General features: G+C 47.9%; 1 protein-coding gene across 3 annotated transcripts in view; it reads right to left on the bottom strand.

Moving 5' to 3' along the window:
* The window catches only part of ZFHX3 (zinc finger homeobox 3), a 257,518-nt gene extending 238,479 nt beyond the window's left edge, over positions 1 to 19,039 (bottom strand). For 2 of the 3 annotated variants that reach the window (XM_066349959.1, XM_066349961.1), the window contains exon 1: positions 18,922 to 19,039. The gene's annotated coding sequence lies outside the window, so the exon portion shown is untranslated. Of the gene's footprint in view, positions 1 to 8,089; positions 8,223 to 18,921 lie in introns of those variants that run through there. The other variant, XM_066349960.1, reaches the window with a different exon arrangement.
* Between the last annotated feature and the right edge of the window lie 4,566 nt (positions 19,040 to 23,605).

Raw genomic sequence — 23,605 nt, 5'->3', positions numbered from 1 at the left:
ATCACAGACTCAGAGGATGCTCACCAAGTTCATCTCACTTGCAAGAGGCGGAATCTCAGGTCTCTTTAACCCACAGAAACAAATGCAATCTCTAGCTCGGGGATTCTCAACTGGGGGCAATTCTGCCTCCCAGCAGCGATGGGCAACTTCTGGAGACTTTTTTTTTTAATGTCACGACGGGATGGGGGGGGTGGGCAGGGTGCTACTGGCATCCAGTGGAGATGATGTGGTGGCTATGACGCTGCTTAAACGTCCTCTGGTGCACAGGATGACCCCTTCCCCCAACAGAGAATTATCAGCCCCACATGTAAACAGTGCCCAGACATGACCAGGAAAGGGCTGGACCTGAGGTCCAAGCAAACATACTTTTAACACTCAGATTTCCAGGGCCAGAGGTTTGACAGGGGCATCGCTTTGCAAAATGGCTTCTCCGCAGGTTTTAGAATTAGCAACAAGTTTTAGAGGGATAAACAATGTGGGCAAATAAAAATAACAAAAATGTTAAAACGACATTCAGTCTCTCACCAGACTGAGCACTGAGTGTCAAGGGGTTGATAGGTCTGGACAGGTCTGTTTTTCAAGCCAGGAGAAGGGGGGGGAAAACAGGGTTTAAAGCTCAGAGCCACGGGAGCCAGACGCCCTGCACACAAAGTGATGCCTCTCTCACGAAGGATTGAAATTGGGCAGCCGCTGGCCGGCCCAGTTCCCCCAGCCCTGACCACACAGGTTCCTGTGACGGCGACAGAGCGGCAGTGGAGGAGCTGTGATTGGGCCTGCAGGGGCAGGAAGGGACTGCGCGGGAGGCAGAGACAGGAAGAGCACAGAGATGAGCCTGGCTGGGAGGCCGTGCAGGAAGGGGGTGCGGGGAGGGCACATGATAATTAACTCAGCAAGTTGATAGTATTTGCATATAAATGCCTCCACAAATCACTACAAACAAGCCAGGACAAGTCAGGCCTATTAGCATATACAAGCCAGCCTGGGAAGGCCTCTCTAGGTGGGTCATTGAGGGGGCTGCCTGCCAGCTGGGGGTGGGGGTGGGGGGGCACGTGAGGGGGGGGCACGTGAGGGGGGGGCTGGAGAGGACGAGGACACCGTCTACTTCAGACCCTTTCACTCCTCAACTCAGTTACAGGATGTCAAAAAGAGCTGGCTCTCTTCCCAGCCTGTGAGGGAAGAGCGAGAGAAACGCTGGGCCTTTTAGTTTCTCTCGTCCAGGGTGTTGGGGCAGAGACGGGAGCAGAGAGAGGCCACTGGCAGCAACAAAAGAAACACCAAGGAAAAGAATGTGGGGATGGAACCAACCTTCGTGGAGAAGCGACTCTGATATGCTATGAGCTCTGTAAAGCCTCGTTTTCTATTTCACTTAATTCCCACCATAAATGGGAGGCGTCTTTTTATGCCCATTTTACAGATGAAGAGAGGAAGGCTCAGAGGTTCAATGACTGGTCCACAGTCACACAGCCAGGCCGGAGTGGCCTATGACCCCAGCAGACAGATTCGGGCTAAAGCAGAGTGTCCACAGTCACACAGCCAGGCCGGAGTGGCCTATGACCCCAGCAGACGAATCCGGGCCAAAGCACAGTAACTAGCAGAAGCCCGCCTCCCAAAGAGCAGGCTCATTGAATTCATCTCCGCTTCTGCCAGGAAACTGAATGTGAACCACGGGCCCCCGGTTCAAGGGCTGACTCATAAGTGGCACTCCGGTCCAGTCTGGAACGGGACCCTACCCTGTTTCATTTTGTAATTATCTCACTCCTTCCACCAATGAGCAGGACTGTACCTCCCCTCCCATGAGACACTCGGGAATCTGCACCGGGATTTCCTCCACCACCGTCTAGCTTCTCCACTGTCTGGACAACTGTTATCATCGATTCCCCAGTGAGGGCAAAATAAATGAACAGGCCTTTCCCAAGAGGTGTAAGAGTTCTCTGCTTCCCCCAGTTACCTCTGTCTGGGTTTTGTACCTACTAAAAGAAAAGCCTACTTCAACACCCCCCCCCCCTCCCTTTGAAAACGTTGAGGAGGACTCCTGTGATTTTCACGTCTGCCATGCCTTACCCGGAACCACATGGTAAAGGTAAGACAGGTGGGCCCAGGGCAGCGCATCTTCAAACTGCCAGGTACACAGACTGCCAGTCTTCAAGGCCCGAATGGAAAAGCGATACCCTTGTAGGGCCTGACAGAACAGAGGTGGCATTTATCAGCAGTTTGCTTTAGCAGTGACATCGACCTCCTCACACACCTCCTCCTCACAAGGCCTCTTCCTTACGGGGCCCAGAGGTTGACCTGTCACCTCAGCAACAAGGCAGATGACCCAGGGAGAAACACAGAGGGAGCTGTCACAAGAAAAGCACAAACCACTCCCTCTCCTCGCCACATGGACATTAAGAACCAAGGCCCTGAGCCAAAGAGCATTTTAAAGAGCAGCGCCTGAAATGGTGGAAGAGGCTTTCATTGTTTCTTGAGCAGTTCAGAAAAACTGTTTCAAACACACAGACACACACACACACACACACACACACACAACAGAGGGAAAAGTTGCTGAGAAGGAAGAAAAAAAAAAAAAAGGCACACATGTTCTCTGGCATATTTTCACCGGACGAAGATGTCAGGCAAAGAAAAGTTGTCCAAAATAGGCGCGGAGACCAGAAGCGTGAGAAGCAAGAAAGTTCATGTCTACACATACGTACTTTTTATAGACTTACAGGAGTTTAAACTGCTTTGAAAAGAGCTTTTTATACACAGAAGGGAGACTTCCATATTTGAACAGGCACTTATATGACTTGTGGGGGGGGGGAGGCGGAGCGGCAGGGCTGAAATCAAGTATCGAATTAAGCCCCTCGGTCTTTTTTCACTTGGCTAATCTGACTCCAGCCGATCTCCACTAAGGAGATTCAAGTGAGCAGACGGACGGACAGCTGCCTGTGAACTGGAACTGCAATACCGAAATGCAGGACCTGCGACAGAGGTGTGCACGGGCACGGTCCTCGTGCAAAATCGGGCTCGACCAGTAGACTCAGGAGAACTGTTCTCCGGTCACATGCCCAGGTAAATCTGGGCGCCGCCAGGAAACACACAAACTGTTCTTTAGCCCACCGCCCCCCAAGACTCCCTAGCAAATCAGCCCTTCTTTCCGTGAAGAAGTCTACACACTGCCCCTGCCCAGACCCTAAGGCCCCGCCACACTTACCCACCCAGGTTCTCTCTCTCAGACTTCTCTTTAGCTAACACCCCCCCCAAACACACACACACACACACACACACACACACACACACACACACACACGGAAGAAGGGGAGCAGTCACCAACTCCTGTCTCCAGAAGCACACCAGTAGGGAAAGTCTCACTCTCAGATCAAAGGTCTGGGGCTGAAATCACTTTCAGGACAGTGCGTGAAATCGGCAGCAGATGAACATTCCACCGTCTTTTCACAGAGTCCAAGGGAGCCCTGTTTTCCCAGTTCAGAGTCTCCCTACAGATGACTCAAGATATTCCATAAACTCCCAACTGTTGCTCCAAAGACCCACTTAAAATTAAAGACGAGATAATCATTTAAGAAAGCCTTTAAGGCCATTATGTGATTAGCAGAACAGAAGGGGAGAAGGATCAGGTGCTTCCCCATCTTCACAAGGAGCTGGCTGGGGGAGCTGGGGGGGGGGAGGCCTCGATGGTCAGTTCCAAACCAGCAGCAGCAGCAGCAGCAGCCTGAAGGGAGAGGACGGAAGGGGAGCACGTGTTTTTGCCCACCCCACCCACTCCTTCCAGAGAAGCCTTAGACCCACCGCAGGAACTGAAGAGGATGGGAAAAGCTGGGAGGTGGCACAATATTCAAAGAAAGAGCAGCTGAACCACCTCAGACCCTCCCCCACTCCATCCCCCAGGACACAGGAGACCTGCCAAGGCCTGCCTGGAGGGGTGCACACCGGAACCCCCACGCATTAATCCTGGTGCTGACAGGACTGCATGGGGACCCTAATCCCACGGGATGGGAGAAGGGCTTACTCAACAGGCAGAGTGCACCCAAGCATTTTGCTAAGAGGCCCTATCTGGGGTTAAAACCAACAAAACAGAAATCTTGCTCAGAAATGGAGCCAAATTAGCCACCTCGCTAACTTTCGGTGTCTCTGATCCGTTTTTATCTACTACACCCTTATCCCTGCCAAAGCGAGAAACTCCAGAAATTAAGGGTGGAAGAAGAGGAGAAACATCTAAGGGAGAAATAACATCTTTAAAAGTAACAAATAAGAAACTAAGACAACTTCCTTGGGCGAAGAACTCTCTAGAAACACACCTCGCGTCACTGGAGGACCACTCAACGCCTTGTCCTTTCCATCTTGTCCCCTGTCCCCAAGAATGAAAACCAGAAGAAAACATTCAAGTTGTCTCTGTGCTTTTGAAGCACTGGTACAATGCTGTCCTCAATTCCCCAGTTCCTGTCCACACAGAAGTCATTTACTATATTAGTGAGGGGGGTGGGGCTCTAAACATCTGATTGTCACTTCGCACATGTTCAAAGAGAACAATCTGGTAGCCAACTTTCAATCATACAGAAAAGAAATCTGACAGTTGTTGATTCTGTAGTCTTCCCCCTCAGTCTGGGTTTTGCCAGTGGCTTGCCAATGAGCCAAGATAGCTGCCTGGGTCTCTCCCTTGGGACACTTCGACTCAGTCTTAGCTTCTGTGTGTTTGTTTCTCAGTCTGAGCAGCCTAAGGACTCGGGAGACTGTGCTTTGGACAGAACAGGCACCTTTTCATATTTGATTGAGATTAGCTCCTGCAAAGGAATTTCCTTGACTGGATTCTAGTAAAACCAGGTCCCTCTTTTTCTCTGACCATATTTTCTAACCCAGGCCGAGGAGGGTGCGTCTGAACTGTGATTTCGAACAATCACCATTACCATCAAATTCTCCTGTCAGAGCATGCGGAGACCCCTATGAAGTTCACTGTAATGGAATCTGCCTTCCTGTTGTGTTTTCACCCTACCGGCCCCCATCCTGGTTAATTACACCAGCCTTGGGGACCAGAGTAGGCCAGCAGGCCAGAGCACTACAGAAATAGGCCAGGCTAAGAGCAAGCAACCATTTCAATAGCAAGTGAAAGTATAAACCACAGCACATACTGTACTTCTTGAGGTTACTGATGTTGGCCGTCAGGTGCATTATCCTTGTAATACTGGCAAGTGTGAGAGGGAGCTCGCAAGTTTCTTCAAGCAGAATCATGGTGCCTCCCCTACTACACGAGGCTAAGCCCCTCAGGTTAAGGAGCAAGCTAGCTACCTTCAAAAGTGGGTGCAAAGACAAGTCACTTTTTTTCCTTTCAAGTAATCCCCACCAATTTCCTACCCTTTTAGAAAATGTTGCTTGCTCACTTAACTATTTACTTTTTTAACATAAAACTGTTGCAACTCTGCAAAAAAAAAAAAAAAAATTTCTTAGGTAAGAGTCTGCTTTGGGTCCTTGAATATTTCTTACACTAACACTTTAAAAACAAAGAAAAAAATCCCCACTGTTCAAAAAAAAAAAACACAATAGGACATAGTGACAAAGAAGGACACAGCTCCCTGGATACCACTTGTGACCAGAACTAAAGGAACCAAGCTAAATCACCACCAGTCCCAGATGATATTTTGCTAGTATTTATTCTGATGAACTAACAACCCCTGGGTCACCCGAGGTGAGCCAGGCCTGTCCTGGAGGTGTCCAGTGGTCATCATTTAAAGTCACAATAATGAAAACTGAAATCTCTCTTATTTTAGCTCCTTGCCACTGGGCAGTCCCACTGGCACCAAGTTTACATGGCAGTTGAATCTGTTCCCAAAGTATCCAGAAGGAAGGCCCCTACACTGCCCTGGGGGGGGGGGGGACACACAAACTGAGGCCTGCTGAGCGCACTGTTTTAGTTGGGTCCTTTCCATCCAGCCTGAGTCTTCATTTGTGCAAATAAAAGACAGAAGGGAAGAAACCAAAATTAAAGTTTCAGGTGGTTGGGGAAGCAGCTCAGAATTTTTATTTTGGAAGAGTGAGCGAGGGTTTCTCAATAGCGCCCTGTCAATCAAAACTGTTTTTCAGAAGAACTGGAAAACAGCAGCTCTATCCCACAGAAAGTGCAGCCATTTCAAAAGAGGGCTGGGAAAGGAAGGAGACCCGTGTCATAAAGACAGTAGGTCTTCAAGCCACTTAATTCCTTGTGATTCCAAAAGGACTGTTTTTAAGTATAAAAGTGCTTGCTTCTGCATCTGCCCCATGTTGTTAAATAACACTTGTGTAATTAAATAAAAGAGCAAAGTGTGACCCTAGCCCATTCTGAGAGGCACTTACAAGCTCCCTGAAAACATGCTGGAAACAAAATGCAGACAATCTCCTTAGTCCTGTAATTTAGGAAGGAAGAGAGGAAATTTTTCTCTGGGCCTTCACAGCCACACACCCTCTGAAAGGGGGGCCTTTGGGGTCTCTGCAAAGTACAGTGAACACAGATACAAGTGTGCAAACCTCCAGATATTGTACCTCTCCTCCAATGACTCCATTCTTGAAACCCTTTTATTATTTAGAATTGTGGTCTCCTGACTTCCCTCACACCCCAACTCTGTTCTCTAATTGCTTTTCGTGTTTGGGTTGGGGAACGAAAGGATTTCAGAGGCTCAGGCCGCCAGTGGCAGTTCTGATAACAAGGAACAGGCCCAAGTTCCTGGCCTCAGCCTTCCTTGCTCAGGTTACCTTGGAAGGTGTACATTTTCCTTTCAAATGCAATCTCACCCCCCACACTCAGGCTTCCCTCTCCAGCCCAGCCTACTGGAACTCGTGATTTTTTAGGGTTTCCCCTTGAAAACTATCCAGAAACCACAACCATTAAAAGAACATGAAGGTTTGACACCTCCTGAATTTAGGAATGAGGGGGACTCGAGGGGCCAACTCTACAGACTCGCACCTGCTGCGTGATGGCAAAGAAACGACGTTCCCAGGCTAGCATGAGCTTTAAATTATACTCTATTTATTTAGTGACTTGTCTCCAAAGATATCAAAGCATGGGTGAAATCAGATGACGTGTAACTTTCTCACTCTCCACTTTCAAGGTGTAAGTTTGCTTTCCTTGCTTCGCCTTGATACATTCCACCTAGCAGGCCCAGTTTGCGGGGAAAGGCCTCCTCCCTGTGCCCAAGTGTGTCCTCTCAGAGATTACCTGTCAGTGGCTTTTAGAGTCTTCAAAGGCCAGTTAAATGACACAGATAGAGGGTGAGGGGAGGGATGAACCTTTAGGCTTCACCTGCTCCCAGGTTTCATTTAAACCAGTTCATGGACTTTGTGCCATGTGCCAGGCAGTGCACTCGGACCACCCCAGGGTGAGTTGTGGTGTCTGCCCTCCAGAAGTTCTCCCATCATTAGAGCTTGGTTGTGTCTAAAGCAGACAGGACCGGTTTCCAGAAAGTTCTTTTCCCCCTCAGCCTACAGTGATTCCATTTCTTTTCTTTTTTGCTACTGACCTAACCTGGGCACTCCTCACGCCCCTTGAACAGGACACCACCTGGCTCTCCCTCTGGACCACCCCCAGCCCTGCAGAAATGATCGCTGCTCTGGTTTTCCCCCGGAGTGCCAACACACTGAAATGAGAGGGGGTTCCAGTGGGTCTGCCAAGGTGCCTTCCAGCCCCAAAACTCTGATTCTCCCTTCACCTGCTCCACAGCAAGCACATTTTGCACATTGTTTGGAACTGACCAGTGATTTCTCTTGGGCTGAAAAGGGTGCATTTTTAGGCGGAGAAACCCAAACTTCGAAATGACAACAGCACCGCAAGTATTCAGAAGGCAGGAACTAATCCAAAAGCAAAATAAGGAAGGAGGGAGGAGAGAAAAGATAGAAGGGAGGGAGGGAGGAAGGAAGGGCTTTACTCTGTGCCCAGCAGAATTTAGAGACTCTCACCCCAGGTAGGTTCCAATTGGATCTAGTAGTTCAAGTGCATCCAAGCCTGCCCTTCCCCCACACGCCCCAGGAGAATGGGAAGTTCAGCCAAGACTCGCAGCACCTGCCCGCAGCTCCAGGCCGGCTGCACGAACCGGGCGGGCGGGCCAGCGGGGGCGGAGGCTCCACTCACCTGGCACACAAAGGCTCCGCACACCTCCGGAGGGAGGAGGCACTTGCAGGTCCGGGGGCTGGGGCATGCGCGACAATGGGAAATTCCAGCAGCACCCGAGCCCCAAATGTACCCACCCCAGGCGGCATTCTCCCCACCTCCCGCTGCCCCAAGGTGGCTCTGCCTAGGTGCAGGGGGGCCGCAGGCAGGGGAAGGGGGCTCATGGTGGCCGCTGGGGCTGGCAGTCGCCCCTCCCTGGGAGGGAGGGTCCCGGGCACGCAGCGGGATTCACCCAAGGGGCGCGACGCTTGCGTCCCTGTCCCTGGCCTGCCCACCGCCAGCTCGGCTGCCCTCCCGGAATCGCTTTATGTAAATGAAGCTCCACTCGCAGTTTGCAGCGCTCACCGCCCTGGGAAGGGGGGCGGGCGGGGCGGGGGGCCTTCAGGGATCCACATTACACAGCAACAAAGCGGAAGGTTAATTTGAAACTCACAGCCCCGCCGCTGCTCTGCTCCCCGGGCAAAGCCTGACATCTACAGTCGTGCTGGGCGCAGGCCGGGTGCTCAGCAGCGGCAGTGGCCGCGCCCGCGGGGACACGGGGACACACGCCGGCGCGCGAGGCCCGAGCGCTCAGCCGCGCTCCGGGCATGGGCCTCCGGGCAGGCCGGGCCGCGCGCCTGGGGACGGGAGTCCTGAGCGGCTCGGCCTGCGCCTCCCCCAGAACCCGCCCAATGGGAACAAAGCCCAGTCCTCCCAGGCGCTGACCCTCACTCATCAAAAGTCAGGAGCCGGCCTAGAGCGAGCGAGAAGAAAGGGACGCGCTCTCGGCCATAAAAAGAGCCTGGGGTCTTCCAACCGGAGCCATCGGTCTCTGGGCCCCATCCACGTCACGGCCAGGCCACTCTAGAATGGGGACATTAGCCAATGTGGACAGGAATTTATTTGAAACACACACCCATCCTATTAACTGCTTTACAGAGCACTTCTGTTTTTCAGCTGCAGAAACTTACAAAAACATCCCTGACTCTCCATTGAGAGTTTAAGGATCGAGTTTTTATTGAGAGAGAAGAAAGAAAAAAGAGAAAGGAAGAAAAGCGAAAAGGAGTCTCGGTTCGCAATTAAATCTATTTAACAAGGACTCGCCTTATAAAGCCACAGAGGTTCAGCTCAGGCAGAGATCATGCCCTTCACAGGGAGATTCTACCCCAGGGGTCAGATTTCATACGGCCACCCCAGTTGGTCCAAGCAATTGGCGGAGACTTCTCTCTATCTCCCCAGGTTCACCTTTTCCATTCTGGCATGCACAGGGAGCACCACAGAAATCTCACCGGAAGTCCCTTGTCCTCCCTGCCAGAATCCCAAGCTCAGTCTGACTTTACTCCAGATTCTCTCAGCACAGAAAGGCACCTGCTTTTTTACCCTTTCTAAAAGCCACCCACCCAGGCTGGCCCCACAGCCTTGAGAGAGTCCTTTCCGACTGCACAATAATGAACCATGCAAGTGTTAGAAATATAATAAGCTCGGGAGGCGAGGCGCTGTATGTATGGAATCGTATTAGCATTAAGCACACATTGATGCAGGAGGAACAGGGACGCTTGGCTGATGAAAACTATCATGTCACCATGTCGGAGGCATTTTACATAATATAATTTGGGTTCAAATTGATGTAAATATCTAACTCGTTGGGAGACAACCAACCCCTCTTTCCGCTTTAGTTCAGGAAAGAGACTCCAAAATAATTTTTTTCTTCCCCAGCGAGAGCCCCCGGGAGAAAAGACGGCCTTTAGGGAATCATGTCCGATTAGGGACAAAGGAAAGCACAAGCCAAATTCTGTCACACATGAGAGAGTCAGAGGGAGGGGGGGGGGGGAGTGAAGAGCGAAAAAAGGAAAGTAGAGGATGATTTCATAAACCAGAGGCTGATCACTGAGGAGCTGTTTCCAGACCGCCTGACTTCAGGCCCAAGAACAGGTGGTGTTTCCAAAACACACTATTATTTATATTAGCTACATGAGTTGAGAACACCTTTTAAAAAAAAAAAACAATTAATAATTTAATTGAAAAGGTGACTATGAATAATACATGAAGATGATGATGCTAGCAGTTAACACAAGCAGCGTCGCACCCTGCACACAGAGATGTCTCTGGAAATCTCCTAGGGGAGAGTGAAGGCTCTGGGTCCCATTTCTTACCTGGAAGCCACCCAGGGCCTGTCAGATCAATTAAAGAAAGCAAGAAAATGTTTATGCTCCCAGAAAATCTAATTTTGCTGCTTTGTTTTAACTTTTATTAACAAGGGACAACCCTTGTAATCTGGTGACATCATTAACCTGTGGGCCTACAGATAAATAACTTCAATAAAATAAAAGCTAGTAAGCCCAAAGAACCAGCTATAAAACACTGGCAGGAAGGGTGAGAAGGTGTTGGGAAAAAGGCCCCAAGGGGATCTGTCCTAGCACTGCCAGGGTCCCCAGGAGCAGACACTGCAGGCTTCTTTGCACCTCACAGGCCTGACAAATAGAACTGAGAGTGACCCAAGGTCCCTTTCCCTTTATCTGCATCTAGCACCAGCTAGATACATGGTAAGGCCTGGGCCAGCCTGCCTTTGTTACAGGCAAAAATTTTAACAGGTAATCTGCAGGCAGATCATCTATGTCCTCTGTACTATTAGGAATATAAAGGATTGCACAAAAACTGGGGTGTTGTTACCTCTACTAAAACTTAATGTTCATCACCAACAAGAATAATATCTCTTCCGAAGGAAATTGCAACTTGAGCCCTTACAAAGGGAATCAACAGTTTCTCCAATGTGCACATTGCAAATAACTGTCCTCAGACCCTGGAAGGCCCTGGCTCTGCTAGGGACAGCGGCCTGATCAGCCCACCGACTACCCAGTGGTGCCAGCCCAGCCCAGCACTCCCGCTGCCCTGTCCTGGCCACTGCTGACAAACCTGCTCTCAGAAAAGGCCATTCCTCCCTTCCAGTTCTCCATAACCAGTCTCAGCTCATCTGGAAAGCATGATCGGCAATAGCCGAAGAATAAGTATTTTACAATAAGTCAGGGAATGCTAACCCCTTCCCTACTCCTCCCCTTACCCACTGTCCAAGCCAGAGGCCAGGCCCCTAACACTTAGCGGGCTGGTCAATTACAATGACCCCAACCCCAACTAGCTGGTCTCTTCTCTCCACACACACACACTCACTCCCCAATGCTGTCTCCTTTAGCTTCAGCAAAGATCCAGATGACCTCTGAGCGAAGAAGACACATGGATGTCAGCATTCTGACATCTCGCTAAACCTGGGCTTATTCTCACAGCACAACTAGGTTGAGGCTGATTTGTGTATTCTTCCAGATCTTCTATTTTTACTAAATTATATATACACATTGATTTAAAAAAAAAAAAAAAAACACCATTGCTTAAATAACCTTAGGGCTTTTAACAAAGAAAAAAAGCCAGAGAAGGCAAAAAAAAAAATATTTTTTTTTAAAGAAATAGTCCCTGAATTAAACATAGAAACAGCTGAAGCTGAACTGTACTCCATGCCCCGAATTCACCCCATCATTTCTAGGCAGTTATATTTAGGGGGCTGGTACTCGCTGAGTGGCCAGGCCCTCCTAAGTACAGAACAGAATACAAGTTCTCCTCAGAACAACCCACACTCACTTTCATAACCACTGCAGGCTGCTGTGCCAAGGCCTACACACAGATGTTTTGATTCACATTTCTCTGATACAAACCTCAAGGCCTCCACCATCTATCGCTACAATGCTAATTCCATAGATTCTTTTTTACCCCCAAATCATAGGTGGACCATTATCTAGCTTCCTTACCCACTTTCCCCAGCTCACACCCTAAATCTGTCAATCACATACACACACACACAGACACGAAAGACACAAATGGGTAACCATTTTTTTAAAACTGTGATTAGGAAGGGCTTTGCCCAAATTAATTTTAAGTTGACAAAGCCTAAGTCTTAGGAAAGCAAAAATAAAGAACTTGCCTTAAACCAGCTTTAAAACATTAGGTTTTAAAAACACTGTTCTTTTTTCTTTTTTCTTTTTTTTTTTTAAACAAAAATATTATTTCTGAAAGGGCAAGGAGAATTTGCCATGCAAGACTTTTATACCCAGGGGGATTCTTACATTTGTGTTTCTAAACCTTGAAATTGAGAATTTTAATGAAAAGGCAGGCAGATGCTTAAGGACAGCATCGCAATCAGGGTCCATACATTACAGGAGAGGGACGCTTTGTCTGGGCCAGGAAGCAGAGGTGGGTTCCTGCGGCCCTGGCTGACACATCCCGTTGCACTCGGCCTGATACCACTGAATTCTTGGAGGGGAAGCAGGTTGGAGGCAGAAGAAAGGAAAAAGGAAACAAGAGAGGAAAGAAAAGGGGGAGGGAATATGGCCTCTTTATATAAACCTTGTTTTGTTTTGTATATCTCAACACAGCATCAACTCCACTGTACGTGGCAACAGTTCCCCTACACGTGCATTAAAACAATCAATTAAATCATCTATCAGGAGCACAATCACCAGGATCAAATTTTTTTTTTTTTTAAATGAAGAATTTCATTTGGGTCTGCAATGCTTTCCCATCAAGCCATCACTTCTTGGGGAGGGATTCTGAGAGATAAACAAAAGATGACCCTTTTCCCACTTCCAAACCCAGATGATTCTAGAATCCCATTCTCTTATCTTTTTCCTTTCGTTGCATTTTGTTCGAAATCCGTGCTAATCTGACTTAAGAGCTCCAAGCTGAAATTTCACATCTCCTCCAAGTCAGCCAGTGTTTTAGAATTTGGATTTCTATTGAGGCTGTTCCAATCGGCCAGTGAGGCCTACGGTAAAAATGTGCTTCATGCTGTTCCGTTTGTCTCTCTGCAGACAAATAGAAACTGTGAAATTTAAAGAATGGATGAAAAAAAAAAAATTCTAAAACAAAGAGGTTAAAAAAATAGGACAAATGTTTTTGCTTTTGTGTCTCCCCAGAGCAATTGTTTGGGGGAGTCTGCATTGACAATAACCATGAGAAGGCCATCTAAAGGCGATGAGCACACAAGGGGACTCCGTGCCTGCTGCCTTTGGTCTGGGAGAAAAAGCACCTTAGCTCCCTTCTCCAGGAACAAAAGGCCAGGGCCACGGAAGGGGGGAGAGGTTACTGGGGCTTTCACAGGGAGCCAAGTGTCAATGCAGGTTCATTTTTCACCCGTCTTAGTTGGAAAGCCGCTCAGTGAACTTCCTAATGACTGCTTTTCCCTCTCTCCCTATTATTTCTAAACCTGAAAGAACAAAACAATAATATATTTTTTTTAACCTAAAACTCATCATCTTATTAGAAGAAAGCCTTCAGGGCCTACCGTTTTTCTTCCTTCCTTTCCCCACTCTACCTTTTTATTTTTGGAGAAGGTGGGAGGGGGGGGGGGGGATTCCCTCTGCAGATCATATGGAAATAAGAGACTCTGGACATGGCGGTCATTTTTAGTCACACCAGAGCGGCCTTGACGTCTCCGAAAAGGCAGAGAGCAGAAAAACAAACGCCAAAAAAAAAAAAAAAAAAAACCACTCACAAAACAGCAACAGGGATGGAAGGTGATGGTCTGGAGGCTGTGGGCAAGGCTTGGAAATATTTTCTTTTTTGCACAGCATGCATGAAGTTGCTAATGTCAGTTTGATTCAGATATGCAACTGAATCAAAGTCATCATTACAAGGTTGGTGTTGGGGGGGGAGGGCGCATGCAGAAGTGGACAATAACAACGATGTATTAGAGACATAGACAAGGTGGGGGGGGGGGGGGGAGGGCGTGCTTCAGAGAAAGGAAGCCGAGATGAATCACTGCATGCCATGAAAATACCAGGGCAAGTGGATGTTGGAGTGTACAGCCAGACTCGAAGCTAGGGCCATGTTCCCCAGTGGACGAACCCTAGGACAGTCAGTGACATGCAACTCTCAATCTCTGAACCCAGACCTGGCAGCTTGGGAGAGTGTCCCCCCTTCCCCAGGCAGCCACAGGCTCCGGCTGAAAAAGCGAGGTGGGGGTAGGGAAGAGAGGGCCCTGCGAAGAAGCACAATAAACAACTCAAATATGAACGGAAATGACATCAGCAAAGTGAAGGACCTGTTTACTGCAGATCAAAACAAAACAAACTTCCAAACCTTTTGTGTACACACGATAACTCTATAAAAAGCTCTCCTAAAATGTCACCAGGGTCAACACATCAGCATCCCAAGAAAACAGATAACAGTTACCATGGTGGGGAGGAGAGAAGATTGGGGGGGGGGCGTTAAAGGGAAGAAGATGAGAGGGGATATAAAAACCAGAAGGGGCCAAAAACCCAGCTTACTATTCCCCCCCCCCTTCTGCTGATCCTTAATATTTATTGGTGTTTATAAATCTAAAAACCATGCTCTGTGTTTCACTTAATACAAGGCCAGACAGTGCTGTCTAATGAGGCAGCATTACAATCAGCTTGTAATACTGAATTTTTAATGCTGCCAAGGATTCTGTTACATAATAATATGAAAAACAGAAGCTGAAAGTGGGCTCGCGGTGACAGGACACTAGAGGTTCCAAGCAGGCCAGCACCACAAGCCTGCCTCCCTTTGCTCCTGCCTCCCCCTCCTCCTGATGTGCAATCAGCCCTCCATCCCTGTGCAGGAAGAGGTCAGTATGGACACCAAGAGAATTTCTCAGGAAACCCAGTTTAGTATTCTACTCTCTGATCCAAAGTTACATTTCCAAGTCTGAATTCTAGTTTATCTGGGATTAGTGGTCTGAAATGAAGATTTTCTTTTGTGGGGGTGGGGGCAAAAAGGACAAGGAATACAGGAGAGGGGGGAATAGCTTCTATTAAGCAAACCAAACAATTTGAAAAAAAAAAATCACAGAGGAAAAAAGAACTAAGATGCTGGGGGTGGGGGGATTTGAAGTCTGCTGACCATATTCACAGCTGCTGCACTCAGTTTACATGGGTGTAATTTAAAAGCGTATATATAGCCGCCGTTGCTCCTCTCTGTAATACCCCAAGACTGTAAATCTATAACCACTGCAATGATTTAGTGATTAAAAACATGATAACATATTGTGTAACTGCAAACCACAGAACCCCTGCCAACTCTTCTCTAAGATAAAGGGGGAAAAATACAGAAAATGTGTTGCTTGCAGCGATCTTCCTAAACCCAAAAGATTTTAATAAAAGAACCTACACGGTCGACGAATCGGAAGAGGATGAGTAAACTGTACGCGGAGCCAGCAAAGGGAGGGGGGAAGAAAAGAGGCCGCTTTATGTGGGATTCTTTCCCTTGTACTAACAAATTACGACCTAAACTTGCCTTTTCTCTTTCTCTCCCTCTCTCTCCCTCTCTCTCTCACTCTTAATAGTTTGTTGTAACTGGACTAACTGGTCTTGTGTGCTGTCTTGCATATTCAAAGCTGCTTTGTAATCGGATCTGGAGACCCAACCTTATTTGCCTGAACTCAATAGGGTTTTTTTCCTCCCTCTCCTCCCCTGTTTTGTTTTGGATTCGGTATTGTGGGGGTTCTGATCTTGCTGGGAGCAGACAACTACACAGGCAGAGGCTCTGGTGCCTTTAAACTACAGAGCAAGCACCTGAGAGGGGGAGGCACAATTTGTAACATGGCAGGAGGAGCCTAAAATATACACAAAAAAAATAAAATCAAAGCAGCTGTAGGGGTTTTGGCCTCTGAGCAGCTGACCTGACCCCAATTCTGTATATTCTTTTATTTCCCCATCTCAGGATTCCTACACCTTTGGGTCAGATTCGAACTCAATGTGACCCTGAGGAGAAGGCAGTCACAGAGGCCTGGAAAACTCCATATTTAATGGGGGGTGGGGTGGGGGAGAGTGTAGGTGCATATGCATTCAGACTCCCTCAGTGCAGGCACCCACACAGTATGTGTGTACACACACACACACACACACACACACACACTCACACACACATCAGGACTGCCAGGCCATGCGGCCAGCTCCAACCCAGCTTTCTCAGCACATATAGTACTACCCAAAGCCTGAACTCTCATTGCAGGGGGTCCCCAAAACCCTCATGTCCACAACTCTACCCATAAACACATGCATGCAGAAACACTCCTCCAGAGACTTTATATGTTTAAAAAGTCCACAGATCTACGTTGTCTCCTCTCTGGACCTGAGCAGGGTAGTTTATTCAGAGAAATCAATAGGAAAGAGCACTTGCAAATATTTATATAAGCCCTGTGCGTTTCAGCATTAAGTAATTAAAAACTAAAACTCGAGGAGGGGGAAGGGAGGAGACACACAGAGGAAGGCTGCTGGCCTAAGAGTGGGTTTTCCTGCCCATACCTCATCTTCCCAAACCACAATCTTTTAAAAACTGACTTCGTCTACACTTTTTACGAAATCCTGTCCGTGCACCATGTGCTAGACTATTTCAAAATCATCTCCAAATATGGATTCACCTACCATCAAGCTTTCAAGCCTGACTATAAGTGTCTGTATTCTCTCCCTCAATATCTCTCTCTCTCTCTCTCTCTCACACACACACACACACACATCAATCCTTACTTTTGACATTGCTTCAATCTGGTGTATTACTCTCTCACGTTAGTACCTCTAAATTACTTGCACCAGTTAAAAATACCTAACATTAGATGAGAAGAGAGCCCGGGAAGTGGTAATTCAATAAGCAAATTCCCATCCCTAATACCACCTCCTTAATTCTTTCCACTTCTTTCGATCTACAGGATACCTACAGTTTGGCGGTTCAATATCTGAAACCCCCACGTGTAAACAGATTCTCAAAATTAAAAAAAAAAAAAGTACAGTAAAATGGAGTTTTTAAATGTATCACATTCAGAGCGGACTTCCCCTATATTGTTCTGAAGGACTGGGCAGTAATATCTGCTTGTACTGCCTCTAAATCCGCTCTAAGAGGCCGAGGAAAGCACTGGAGCACCCACGCTGCAGATATTGTAGAAATTTACAGTAAATGTAGGTACACGATTGCAGCATGCTGCCCTATCGATTATGCAGATTGTGATCAATCTTCTCCCCTCTCCCAGTTCCCAAGCCTCTCTCCAAAGACCTCCAAATAAGTTGGTCTGTAACTAGCCATCCCCCCAAAATAGGGAGAAAAAAAGTAATTTAAAAAAAAAACATAATAAATCCTCAAGTGTCCCCACTGAAAGGACTGGAGTCTTTTTTAATTCCATAGTGAATTTATGTTCTGTAATTTGCATTACAGCCAAGCGATCACCGTATGTCATATTCTTTAAAGGTACTTAACAAACCCTCTTTTAAAAGTCAAGAGAACTAGAGGCCAGAAAAAAGCAGTCAGACTACTTCTTCCATATAGTCCTCAGATCAAGTTTCAATAATTGAGACCAATAAAAATTGTCATATTTACCCTACTTCAAAGCAACAAGGGGTAAAAGTTAAGAGTGGGTGATATTTGAAAGCACTTGTAATCAAAGAATTTGCCACAGTCGAAGGAACTGCACACTCTCAAAAGTCAGATTCTAAGCAACAGATTAATTTGCAAAGTAAATTGTATTTTTTTAAATTTAGTAGTTTCCCAAAAAGCTTTCTATTACTGAGTCCATACACAATTTAAATACTGCGTAAAACACACTTAGATCTACTCTCCAAAAGATATGCAAAAAGATGTACATGAAAAGTCATAATGTAAAATTCAGGAACGTGTGTTTTGCATCTAATGGGGAAAAAAATACATGATCAAGAGTGGAGCAGGACGAGGAGAGTGGGGAACAGAACGTAAACAATCCCAGATTCCCGTGAGCAAAAACGAAAAAAAAAAAAAAAAAAAAAAGAAGAAAAAAGAGATAAAAAGAAAGAAAAAGAGTAAAGAAATAAAGAAAAAAGGAAAGAAATCCTCCTACGGTTCTCAACTAAGCTGGCCAAAGAGAGGCCGGCCCGGCTAGGTCTAGTCCTGGCCGGCGGCGCAGCCCCGAGCCCCCGGGAGCCCCTAGTGTCCAGGGCAGAGTCCCCTCTCGGCGCTCGCAGCGCTGCCAGTGGGGCAGGGAGGAAAGCGCGCAGGTAGAGGGGTCGGGCGGCCGCCTCGCCCCCTCAACCCCTCTCGGACCCCGGGACTCCGGCCCGGCGGCCGCGTCCCCGGCAATTCGAGCCCTGGCGTGGAAGGCGCCCGGCCGGCCGGCCGGCGGTGGTGGTGGCGGCGGCGGCGGCAGCACCGGCGGCCACGGCGACTGCTCCCGGCCGGGTGCGCGCCCCGCGCCGCGGCTCAGCCCGGGGCCCGGCGCCTTTCTGGGTGGGGCAGAGTTGGGGGCCGGGGGCGGCGGGGGCGGGGGCGCTCGGGACCGCGGCCCCCCCCCCCCCGCGCCGCCGGCCGCGGTCTTTGTCTCGGCGCCCGGACCCCGGCCGCCCTCCCGCCCTCGGCCCGCGCCCTGGCCGGCCCTGGCCGGCGGCGCCTCCAAACTCGCTGCGCGGGCCTCGCCCCGGGCGCCTCCACCCTCCCGGGGGTCGCTGGCGGCCGCCGGCGGCGGCGGCGCGGGGGCCGGGGAGGAGGGGGCTGCCCGGGCTCGGCGGCGGCCACGGCGGCGGGAGGAGGAGGAAGAAGAAGAGAAAGAGAAAGTTTGGCGCAGGGGGAAGGAGAGCGGGACGCAGCGAGCGAGCAAGGCGCGGGCGCGGGGAGCGCGGGCGGCGGCGGCGGCCGGGCGCGGGAGCCGGGAGGGGGCAGGACAAGCCCCATGCAAAGCAGCCCGGGCGCCCCGAGGAGCCCCGCGTCCGGGCGGTGGCGGCGGGAGGAGGAGGAGGAGCAGGCGGCGGCGGCGGCGGCGGGAAAAAAAAAAAGAGGGAAAAGTTGCCACTTACGCGGTTGCTTCTCCGGCGGCGGCGGCTGCAGCGGCGCTGCTGGCGGCGGCGGCGGCGGCGGGAGCTGGCGGCGCTTTTAATCCCGAAAAGAGGCGCTCGGGCCGCGGAGCCCATCAAGGCAGCAGCGGCGGCTGGCGGGGGTCGGCGGCGGCGGAGGACGCGCTGCTGGCGGCGGCGGCGGCGGCGGCGGCGGCGGAGCTGGAGCGCGCTCGGCGGAGCCCGGGGCGGGAGGCGGCCGCAGCCGGGGAGCCGGAGCCGCCGCCGCCGCTGCCGCCGAGCAGCATGGTTGGCGGGGAGTTTACAGCCCCCGGAGCGGGCAGGGGCCACGGAGGAGAAGCGGCGGCGGCGGCGGCAGCGGCTCTAGGCTGTAATTGGGATGCAAAGCAGGCGGCGGCGGCGGCGGCTGCGGCCGGGAGGAGGAGGAGGAGGAGGCGGCGGCGGCGGCGGCTGCAGCGGTCGGAGGGGACGCGCTGGAAGTGGGAGCTGATGAGTGAAAAGAAAAAAAAGTCTTTGGATCTTTATTCTGCTAATTAGTTTCCTGCAAAAAATGGCTGTGATTAATTCAGTGCGCATGTGCTTCATTACCCAGGCACGACGGGAAGGGCTAATTAGCCACCTTCTGGATCAATAAGATTCAGCAAAAAAGAAAAGGGGGAGGTGGAGGGAGGCAGAGGGGAGGAAGGGAGAAAAAAAAAAAACCAGGGGAAAGTGATGAGCAGGGCGAGGAGAGCAGGAAGAGAGGATGGGAGAAGAGCCCAGGAAGAGGGAGAGAGGCACCAAAAGTTTATGCATGTATTAAAAACACATACACACGAGACACACACACATGCACACACACACACACACACACACACACACGCCCGCGCGCGCGCACACACACACACACACACACACACACACACACACCGAGAAGTGAAATGCAGAGAAGCAACAATAGGGACCTGGTTAAGATTTTTTTAAAGATTTTTTTCTTTCTTTTTTTTTCTTTCTTGATTTTCTTTTTTCCTTTTTCTTTCTCTCTCTCTCTTTTTTAGCAAACGCAGCAATGTTTAAATTAAATAGGAGAGAGCATCTTCAAAGAAAAGAGAAGGGGGCAATTTTGGAGTGGGACAGCTTAGAGCAAAGATTCAAGTGAAAGAGCAGAGAAGCAGCAGAGACTTAGAATAGAGGTCACTTTAAATTGCAAATTTGAGATTTTATTTTTAGAGGAAAATTACCTCCCCTCAAATCAGAGGACAAATAGAGAAAATATGGAGAAAACTTTAACACGTACCATAGACTAGACAAAAAATATATAATATGTTAATTTTGTCTTCTGAAATAAGATGAAATCAATCTTTTCTGGTTCTTTAGAAGGAGAGGGGAAGAGAGGAGTGATGATTAGAAGAAATAGAAGGAAGAAAGTGGATCAGGATTGAAAGGGGGTAACTTAAGGAAAGACAAGAAAAGGAAAAGTTGCACTTGGAAACAAGTCCAACTTTCTACCTTTCTGGACTTAAGAGAAAAGTAAAATCAATTTTCTTGTGTAAAACCTGGAAAGCAGATGTTTTCAAAACACAGGAAGCTATTTTGCCATCAAAAGCAGGGATGTAATAAAGGCAGTGAAAAATAATTTCAGATTAAATTCATAAGAAAAAAAAGCCAATATATTTAAATAGCGAGGAAAGGTCTAGAGTGGAGAAAAGGGGGAAATTACATACCCCTTCTCTAATGCCAAAAAAAAAAAAAAAAGTCTTAAAGCTGCCTCCAAGAGTTTGGAGCAATCTGGAAGCCAAAGGGCTTGAAATGAGAGGATGGATTTCAGATAAAGACTAGGAGCAGTACATCCCACCAGAGCCCAAAGGAGATCCCTGGAATCAAAGACAGCAGCCAGGGACCCTGCTACTGTACCGATTCCCAGTACATCAAAGCCATCACTTAGGCGGGTGTACGGGTACCTCCAAAAAGCAAGCAAACAAACGCAGGAAGAACAAGAGGCGCTCTCTCTCTCTCTCTCTCTCTCTCTCTTTCTCCCCTCTCCCCCCTTTCAAATCCTAGCTTTAGCTTTACTACTACTGCAATATATTTTTTAAGTGACAAGTATATATTTATGTAAGTTCTAAATATGAACCAGTGCCATTGAAATTACAATGTCTGGAATAAAATAAAATGCAATTTGCACTTTAAGTGATCTGCAAACAAATATGAAAACAACATTTATGTTTTTGAAGGCATTATTAGAGCACCTTGTAACATCAGCTAGAGTGCACGCAGTAAAACTTATTTTTCTTAGAAAAAAAAATTTTTTTTTTGCCCCAGCCTAGATGGATTATTTATTTTAGAAGGAATTTGGGGATTAATTGTGAAATCTGTTTGATCAGAAAGGAATTCTTCATTTTGAGTGATTTTCCAATGCTCTTAAGAGCATGCAGCTTCTTAGTTAAGACTAGGGGGAGAAAACCGCTTTAGGGTTTTGCAGGGTTACCTCATCTAATCCTTCTGAATTCACTCTGGGAATAATGCTGTTTTATTTAGAAAAAAAAATACATTTAGAAAAATCGGGGGTTTCCTCTCTATGAGCCAAATCTGACTTGCCATTCAAACTTTTCCTGGCTGCTTTTCCATGTGGGACAGTTGATCGATAAAGCCAAGGGCAGCCTGGCTGGCTACAGGTTTCACCAGTCAGTGCTTGCAAAACCTTTGTCATTTTCTAAAAATAAAAAAGCTAAAAGTTATTGTAGAAGAAGGGGCTTTTTTTTGTCCCCTGCACAATGTGTCTTTTGTGAGGTTAATGCCATTCTGGGCTCTCGATAGCCCTGGACAATGGAAGCTCTCCAGGAGCCTGCAAAGACTCTGGCTTTTTTCTTTCTTGATTTTTTTTTTTTTAAAGGGTAGGATGAAACATTCCTACAGTCCAAACACAACTTCTACTTTGATTAAATAAATATTTATCTTTATTGTAGCCATTGTATATTTTTACCTTCAGTTTGTCCGGTTTCTGATTATTATTTTAAATTTTTCATTGGCAACAGTTAATCTCTTTTTTTTTTTTCCCTTTCAGTCCAAAGTGCAGGTCAGTGTAAAATGTAGCTGACTGAAGGAAGACTGGTAATTTCTGAATTTTTCCATAACCTATCAGGTAAGGAAAATTGTTCAGACCCTCAGGAGTATATTGCTTCCTATTTATTTGTCTTCACAAATTTGCATAAGTATGTTAGCTTGTTTTTTAGGAGATAGTAGAATAAAATTTCTCCTTGTAGGTCTTGAAAACTCACTTATATGCTCTGTGTTTAATATCTTTTAAAAATGTAAATAGCACTAGAAGCGAACTTGTAGCTTGTTTCTTACACAGAACGGCGCGGAGGAAGTCTGCATCTCCCTTGGTCTAGGCTATTTGGGGGAAATTCTGGATGTAAATTTATTTCATGTTACAATATAGAAAAATGTCAGCTTAATCTGGTAAATAGTTATGCTAATTTTACTGAGTGAATTCGTTATAAGGAGGAGATGTACAAAGCTTGTATGATTGAATTACGCTTAGGCGATAATCCAGCATCTATATGGATTATTTTATGTACAAAGTGGAAAAAAAAAAAAGAACCAAGAAATTCAGAATCTAAATCCTTCATTTATTTGGCAAGAGGGCAGAAAATTTTAGACCAATCTGTTTTGAAGATATTTACAGTAGGGAGAGAAAGTGGGATGTAGGCTAAATATTGCATTGATGTGTATATTTATTTCTCTGCCTCTTGCTCAAAGGAATGGATATATACATATATAAACACAAAGCTGTATGCATAAATGGGTGCGTATACATTTGAATGACTTTAGATGTCTGTGCATCTGTGTGTTTGCTTTAATATATATATATATATATATGCACACAAATATAGAAGGTGTACATAAATGCAGGTACAGTACAGAGCCCTGGTGTGCTCTCTCGCTGGGTTTTTCTGTTTGTTTACAAATCTGTTTGAAGTTACTTTTTTTTTTTTTTACAAATATAACAGAAGTGTTGGTTTAATGATGAAGATATGGAGGGTGAATTTGAGTAAGAGCCTGCTCCCCTGAGATTTGCAGAATCTGGCATTGCAATGTGAGCAGCTATTATTTGATCCAAGGTGCGATGGGCCAGTCTTAAGGGAAAGGGAGGTGAAGAGGATCTTAGGAGATCTTACTTCCAAAGACCCTGTCTTCTGGGCCCTGGGTTTTCTCCTGCTGGAGAGTTGGAAGACACAAAAACCAAAAAAAAGGGAGTAGGAGGAAAAAAGAAAGCCCCGTGTGGAGGCAGGGGTGTTTGAAAGGACGCCTCTCCGTACAACTCGAGAGCTGGATCCAGGAGAAGGGTTGCAGCGTAAAGAATGTGCGGGTCCCTTTTTAAATGTGTATTGTTATTCTAATACACATTGTCTGTACGTGTTACTGCCCTTTCATCTGCCGCGACAACGTATGGATTCCATAAATGCAGACATGCTGAACTGCATCTGTCTGGCTAGTTAACACGATCCAAACATCCCCTCTTCGTTCCGCTAACTCTGGCTCTTCCTCGTGCTCCCCGGCACCGTTCCCGGCTGCCCAGCCCTTGCTCCAAGCTCGCAGCGCCCCGCAGCCTCGCCTTTTTGTGGTCTCCTCATGGGGTCCGAGGTACCGGGCAGTGGAGGCCAGTTGTACGCCCTGCTCGGGTCAGAGGCGCCACTGCTGCCGG

This window comes from Saccopteryx leptura, chromosome 9 (genome assembly GCF_036850995.1).
Source record: "Saccopteryx leptura isolate mSacLep1 chromosome 9, mSacLep1_pri_phased_curated, whole genome shotgun sequence".
Lineage (NCBI taxonomy): Eukaryota > Metazoa > Chordata > Mammalia > Chiroptera > Emballonuridae > Saccopteryx > Saccopteryx leptura.
Note: the sequence above shows the minus strand (reverse complement) of the source record. Positions and strands in the feature narration are given on the sequence as shown.